We start from the raw sequence: 8357 nt of genomic DNA, 5'->3' as shown, positions 1-8357 counted from the left end.
AACCACAAGCAAATTAAACCAATCATAGCAATTCACCAATTACCAATAGGACAACGAAAATCTACTCAGACATCATAGGATGGCAACACATCATTGGATAATAATATGAAGCATAAAGCACCATGTTCAAGTAGAGGGTACAGCGGGTTGCGGGAGAGTGGACCGCTGTAGATATATGGGGGAAGGTGATGAAGATGTTGGTGAAGATGACGGAGGTTTTGGTGTAGATTGTTGTCGCGATGATGGCCCCGGCGGCGTTCCGGCGCCACCGGGAAAGAGGGGGAGATGGCCCCCCTTCTTCTTCTTCTTCCTTAACCTTCCCCCTAGATGGGAGAAGGGTTTCCCCTATGGTCCTTGGCTTCCATGGCATGGGAGGGGTGAGAGCCCCTCCGATATTGGATCTGTCTCTCTGTCCCTCTCTGTTTCTGCGTTCCCTGATTCTGCCCTTTCACCGTTTCTTATATTCCCGGAGATCCGTAACTCCGATTGGGCTGAAATTTGAACACGATTTCTATCCGGATATTAGCTTTCTTGCGGCTAAAGAAGGGCACCAACCGCCTTACGGGGTGTCCATGAGGGTCAGGGGCACGCCCACCCCCTGGGGCGCGCCCCCTGCCTCGTGGGCCCCTCGAGCATCGTCTCGTGTTGATTCCACTTCCCAAAATTCACATATATTCCAAAAAAAACTCTCCGTCAGTTTTTATCGCGTTTGGACTCCGTTTGATATGGATTTTCTGTGAAACAAAAAAAGCATGCAACAAACAGGAACTGGCACTTGGCACCGGATCAATATGTTAGTCCCAAAAATAGTATAAAAAGTTGCCAAAAGTATATGAAAGTTGTATAATATTGGCATGTAACAATCAAAAATTATAGATACGACGGAGACTATCAATGCTCTGTGGCGTTCAAAACGCTTTTGAAGTCCTGGTTCAAGCCGTAAAGCATGGCACACTGAACTATCGAGTAGTCATCTGATCAAGCCTGTCAGGCGTTCATAACGTCTGCATCAGCTCCTGCAGCAGGTCTGTCACCTAGTGGTGCATCAAGGACATAATTCTTCTGTGCAGCAATGAGGATAATCCTCAAGTTACGGACCCATTTTGTGTAGTTGCTACCATCATCTTTCAACTTAGCTTTCTCTAGGAACGCATTAAAATTGAAGGGAACGGTAGCACGGGCCATTGATCTACAACATAGATTTGCAAAAACTATTAGGACTAAGTTCATGACTAATTTTAGTTCAAATAATCAAATTACTAATGAACTCCCACTTAAATCAACATCCCTCAAGTTTTCTAAGCCCAAATCAACTAACCCATGTCCGATCATCACGTGAGATGGGGTAGTCTTCAATGGTGAACATCTCCATGTTGATCATATCTACTATATGACTCATGTTCGACCTTTCGGTCTCTAGTGTTCCGAGACCATGTCTGTACATGCTAGGATCGTCAAGTTTAACCCAAGTATTCTGCATGTGCAAAACTGGCTTGCATCCGTTGTATGTGAACATAGAATCTATCACACCCGTTCATCACAAGGTGCTTCGAAACGATGAACTTTAGCAACGATGCATACTTGGGGAGAACACTTTTATCTTCAAATTAAGTGAAGGGATCATCTTATAATGCTACCATCGTTCTAAGCAAAATAAGATGCATAAAGGATAAACATCACATGCAATCAAAATATGTGACATGATATGGCCATCATCATCTTGTGCTTTTGATCTCCATCTCCAAAGCATCGACATGATCTCCATCGTCACCAGCATGACCTTGACCTCCATCGTTGTGTCGGGGTCGTCTCGCCAACTATTGCTTCTACAACTATTGCTAACGCATAGCGATGAAGTAAAGCAATTACATGGCGCTAATTGATTGACACGCAAGTCATACAATAATTAAAGACAACCCTAAGGCTCCTGCCGGTTGTCATACTCATTGACATGCAAGTCGTGAACTTATTACAAAACATGATCATCTCATGCATCAACATATATCATATCACGCCTTGACCATATCACATCACAAAATGCCATGCAAAAACAAGTTAGACGTCCTCTACTTTGTCGTTGCAAGTTTTACGTGGTTGCTACGCGCAACTAGCAAGAACTGTGCTTACCTACGCAAAACCACAATGGTGATTATCAAGTTGCTATTTAACCTTCTGCAAGGACTATTGTAGTCAAATTAGGTTCAACTAAAGTGGGAGAAACAAACACCCCGCCAGCCACCTTTATGCAAAACAAGTTGCATGTCAGTCGGTGGAACCGGTCTCATGTACGTGCACATATAAGGTTGGTCCGAGCCGCTTCATCCCACAATACCGCCAGATCAAAATAAGACATTGGTGGTAAGCAATATGAACATCACCGCCCACAACTCCTTTGTGTTCTACTCGTGCATATTGAAGGAAATATGCCCTAGAGGCAATAATAAGTTGTTATTTATATTTCCTTATATCATGATAAATGTTTATTATTCATGCTAGAATTGTATTAACCGGAAACTTAGTACATGTTTGAATACATAGACAAAATAGAGTGTCCCTAGTATGCCTCTACTTGACTAGCTCGTTAATCAAAGATGGTTATGTTTCCTGACCATAGACATGTGTTGTCATTTGATGAACGGGATCACATAATTAGAGAATGATGTGATGGACAAGACCCATCTGTTAGCTTAGCATAATGATCGTTTAGTTTTATTGCTATTGCTTTCATCATGACTTATGCATGTTCCTCTGACTATGAGATTATGCAACTCCCGAATACCGGAGGAACACCTTGTGTGCTATCAAACGTCACAACATAACTGGGTGATTATAAAGATGCTCTACAGATGTCTCTGAAGGTGTTTGTTGCATTGGCATAGATCGAGATTAGGATTTGTCACTCCGTGTATCGGAGAGGTATCTCTGGGCCCTTTCAGTAATGCACATCACTATAAGCCTTGCAAGCCATATGACTAATGCGTTAGTCACGGGATGATGCATTACGGAACGAGTAAAGAGACTTGCCAGTAACGAGATTGAACTAGGTATGATGATACCGACGATCGAATCTCGGGCAAGTAACATACCGACGACAAAGGGAACAACATATGTTGTTATGCGGTTTGACCAATAAAGATCTTCGTAGGATATGTAGGAGCCAATATGAGCATCCAGGTTCCGCTATTGGTTATTGACCGGAGATGTGTCTCGGTCATGTCTACATAGTTCTCGAACCCATAGGGTCCGCACGCTTAACGTTCGATGACGATTTGTCTTATGAGTTATGTGATTTGATGACCGAAGTTTGTTCGGAGTCCCGGATGAGATCACGGACATGACGAGGAGTCTCGAAATGGTCGAGAGGTAAAGATTCATATATAGGACGATGGTATTTGGACACCGGAAGTGTTCTGGGTGGTATCGGGTCACCGGAAGGGGTTCCGGGCAACCCCCGGCAAAGATACGGGCTTAATGGGCCAAGTAAGGGAACACACCAGCCCACAAGGGGCTGGTGCGCCCCCTATAGGGCCAGCCACATGGGGAGAAAGGGAAAGGAGAGGAGGAAAAGTAAAGTATGAAGTAGGACTCCTACTTCCTTCCCCTCCCCCCTCTTTCCTTTCCCCCTTGTCCAAACATGGTAGGGGGGCCGAATTGGACTAGGGGCCCAAGTAGGATTCCTCCTACTTGGGCGCGCCTAGGCTGCCTCCCTCCCTCTCCCTCCTTTATATACATGGGGAGGGCACCCCTAGAACACACATCAATTGTTCCTAGCCATGTGCGGCGCCCCCCTCCACAGTTAACACCTCGGTCATATCGTCGTAGTGCTTAGGCGAAACCCTTCGCTGGTAACTACATCATCGTCGCCACACCGTCGTGCTGACGAAACTCTCCCTTGTCCTCAACTGGATCAAGAGCTTGAGGGACGTCATCATGCTGAACGTGTGCTGAATACGGAGGTGTCGTACGTTCGGTACTTGGATCGGTTGGATCGTGAAGACGTTCGACTACATCAACCGCGTTACTAAACGCTTCCGCTTTCGGTCTATGAGGGTGCGTGGACACACTTTCCTGTCTCGTTGCTATGCATCTCCTAGATAGATCTTGCATGATCGTAGGTAAATTTTTTGAAATACTGCGTTCCCCAACACATATCATCTACGCATAGACCTGGCTCTGATACCACTGTTGGGGAACATTGCATGGAGAACAAAAAAGTTTTCTACACACGCAAGATCTATCCATGGAGATGCATAGCTATGAGAGGGGAGAACATCTACATACCCTTGTGGATCGCTAAGCGAAAGCGTTTATCAACACGGTTGATGTAGTCGTACAACTTCACGATCCGTACCGATCAAGCACCGAACACACGACACCTCTGTGTTCAGCACACGTTCAGCTCGATGACATCCTCGCCTTCTCGATCCAGGAAGAGAGGCGAAGTAGTAGATGAGTTCCGGCAGCACGACGGCGTGGTGACGGTGGTGGTGAAAATTATTTCCGCAGGGCTTTCCCAAGCACAACGGTTTAGAGCGGAGGATGAACTAGAGGGAGAGGGGGCACCGCACACGGCTTGGGGATTCATAGTGTGTGGCGCCCCCTCCCCTCCTCTCATATATATAGGTGGAGGGGGGAGGGGAGGCAGCCTTAGGCGCACCCCAAGGGGGCCGGGGGCCGCCCTAAGGGCGCCTGCCCCGGGCACGCCCCTCCCTTCCTTCTTGGCGTGTGGGGGGAGGAAAGGGGGTCGACTGCTGATGACCCACAAGTGTAGGGGATCTATCGTAGTCCTTTCGATAAGTAAGAGTGTCGAACCCAACGAGGAGGAGAAGGAAATGACAAGCGGTTTTCAGCAAGGTATTCTCTGCAAGCACTGAAATTATAGGTAACAGATAGTTTTGTGATAAGATAATTTGTAACGGGTAACAAGTAATGAAAGTAAATAAGGTGCAGCAAGGTGGCCCAATCCTTTTTGTAGCAAAGGACAAGCCTGGAAAAACTCTTATATAGAGAAAAGCGCTCCCGAGGACACATGGGAATTATCGTCAAGCTAGTTTTCATCACATTCATATGATTCGCGTTCGGTACTTTGATAATTTGATATGTGGGTGGACCGGTGCTTGGGTGCTGTCCTTACTTGGACAAACATCCCACTTATGATTAACTCCTATTGCAAGCATCCACAACTACAAAAGAAGTATTAAGGTAGACTAACCATAGCATGAAACATATGGATCCAAATCAGCCCCTTACGAAGCAACGCATAAACTAGGGTTTAAGCTTCTGTCACTCTAGCAACCCATCATCTACTTATTACTTCCCAATGCCTTCCTCTAGGCCCAAACAATGGTGGAGTGGCATGTAGTCGATGTTCACATGACACCACTAGAGGAGAGACAACATACATCTCATCACAATATCGAACGAATACCAAATTCACATGACTACTAATAGCAAGACTTCTCCCATGTCCTCGGGAACAAACGTAACTACTCACAAAGCATATTCATGTTCATAATCAGAGGGGTATTAATATGCATAATGGATCTGAACATATGATCTTCCACCAAGTAAACCAACTAGCATCAACTACAAGGAGTAATCAACACTACTAGCAACCTACAGGTATCAATCCCAGGCTATGAGACAAAGATTGGATACAAGAGATAAACTAGGGTTTGAGAGGAGATGGTGCTGGTGAAGATGTTGATGGAGATTGGCCCCCTCCCGATGAGAGGAGCGTTGGTGATGATGATAGCGATGATTTCCCCCTCCCGGAGGGAAGTGTCCCTGGTAGAACAGCTCCGCCAGAGCCCTAGATTGGTTCCGCCAAGGTTCCGCCTCGTGGCGGCGGAGTCTCGTCCCGAAAGCTTGCTTATGATTTTTTCTCGGACGAATGACTTCATATAGCAGAAGATAGGCACCGGAGGGCCACCAGGGGGGCCACGAGGCAGGGAGCGCGCCCAGGGGGTAGGGCGCGCCCCCCACCCTCGTGGCCAGGGTGTGGGCCCCCTCTGGTATTCTCTTCGCTCAGTATTTTTTATTATTTCCAAAAATAACTTCCGTGGAGTTTTAGGAATTTTGGAGTTGTGCAGAATAGGTCTCTAATATTTGCTCCTTTTCCAGCCCAGAATTCCAGCTGCCGGCATTCTCCCTCTTTATATAAACCTTGTAAAATAAGAGAGAATAGGCATAAGTATTGTGACATAATGTGTAATAACAGCCCATAATGCAATAAATATCGATATAAAGGCATGATGCAAAATGGACGTATCAACTCCCCCAAGCTTAGACCTCGCTTGTCCTCAAGCGGAAGCCGATAACGATAAATATGTCCACATGTTTAGAGATAGAGGTGTCGATAAAATAAAATACGGACATGAGGGCATCATGATCATTCTTATAATAGCATCATATATGGATATTGTCATATTATTTCTGATGATAAAGTAACAATCTATCCACAATGTCAAGTGTGAATCAGAAACTTCATTGAGAACTAACAAACTATAACCTCAGTCATTGAAGCAATTGCAATTTATCATAACATCAGAAAGAGTCAATATAAGAGCTTTTCAGAAAGTCCACATACTCAACTATCATTTAGACTTTCACAATTGCTAAAACTCACACAATACTTGTGGTTACGTAGTTTTAATCGGACACAGAGAAAGATAGGGGCTTATAGTTTCGCCTCCCAACCTTTTACCTCAAGGGTAATGTCAACAATAATAGTTCATGCTAACTTACATCCAATTAGATATATATATATATATCAGGATCTTTCCAACACAATGTGCTTGCCAAAGGATAAAATTTTAAAAAGAAAGGTGAAGATCACCATGACTCTTGCATAAGGTAGAAGATAAAAGTAAAAGATAGGCCCTTCGCAGAGGGAAGCAGAGGTTGTCATGCGCTTTCAAGGTTGGATGCACAAAATCTTAATGCGAAAGAACGTCACTTTATATTGCCACTTGTGATATGGACCTTTATTATGCAGTCCGTCGCTTTTATTTCTTCCACATCACAAGATCGTATAAAGCTTATTTTCTCCCACACTAATAAGTCATACATATTTAGAGAGCAATTTTTATTGCTTACACCGATGACAACTTACTTGAAGGATCTTACTCAATCCATAGGTAGATATGGTGGACTCTCATGGCAAAACTGGTTTTAAGGGTATTTGGAAGCACAAGTAGTATTTCTACTTGGTGCAAAGAATTGGCTAGCATGAGGGAGAAAGGCAAACTCAACATGTTGGATGATCCATGACAATATACTTTATCTCAGATATAAGAAAACATAACTCATTACGTTGTCTTCCTTGTCCAACATCAACTCTTTAGCATGTCATATTTTAATGAGTGCTCACAATCATAAAAGATTTCCAAGATAGTATATTTATATGTGAAACCTCTCTTTCTTTATTACTTCCTATTAATTGCAACGATGACCAAAACTATGTTTGTCAACTCTCAACAACTTTTAATCATCATACTCTTTAAATGTGAAGTCATTACTCTCCATAAGATCAATATGATCTCTTTTTATTTCTTTTTATTCTTTCTTTCTTTTATTCCCTCTAGATCATAGCAAAATAATCAAGCCCTTGACTCAACACTAATCTTTATTATATATAGCTCACGGACTCGATTACATAGAAGGATCATAAGGCAAAAACTCAAAACTAAATCATACTAAAATTTTATTCTACTAGATCAAGATATTACCAAAAGGATCGAACTAAGAAAACGGTAAAGATAGGAGTGTGATGGTGATACGATACCGGGGCACCTCCCCCAAGCTTGGCAGTTGCCAAGGGGAGTGCCCATACCCATGTGATTATATCTCTTTTGTTGGCGAAGGTGATGGAGTTGTTGATGATGTAGGCTTGTCGTCTATCTTCCAAGGCATAGGCTCACCATCATAGAAGGATGATCGAGTCTCCGGAATCCTCAAATCTGCAGCCAAACTCATCCTATTGAATCTATATTCGTACTCATAGTTTTGGTTTTGCAGGTCATAGATTTGGGCTTGGAGGTGCTCGATCTTCTCATGAAGCTTGAAGATGGTCTACCCAATGTTCTTGGCATCCAGCTTGTGGTTGTTGGTGAACTCCGCGATCATCATATGGTTGGCGTTGAGTCCGCGTTCCACCATCCCCTGGCATTTGAAAACTTGTTGCTCCATTGCTTCGAGTCTCGTCTCCACGCTTCCTGTCCTCCTTGGTCCCTCAACATCGCGGATGTGCAGCAACCCATCACACATCTCAATGGTTTGAGGGTGTTGCAGCACCTCCGTGAGGTAGGGGTTGATGACCTTCTCGAAGAACTTGTCCTTGGGGGCGCTTGGAGATG

The sequence above is a fragment of the Aegilops tauschii genome, chromosome 2 (genome assembly GCF_002575655.3).
Source record: "Aegilops tauschii subsp. strangulata cultivar AL8/78 chromosome 2, Aet v6.0, whole genome shotgun sequence".
Lineage (NCBI taxonomy): Eukaryota > Viridiplantae > Streptophyta > Magnoliopsida > Poales > Poaceae > Aegilops > Aegilops tauschii.
The sequence above is the reverse complement of the archived record's forward strand: the minus strand, read 5'-3'. Positions refer to the sequence as shown.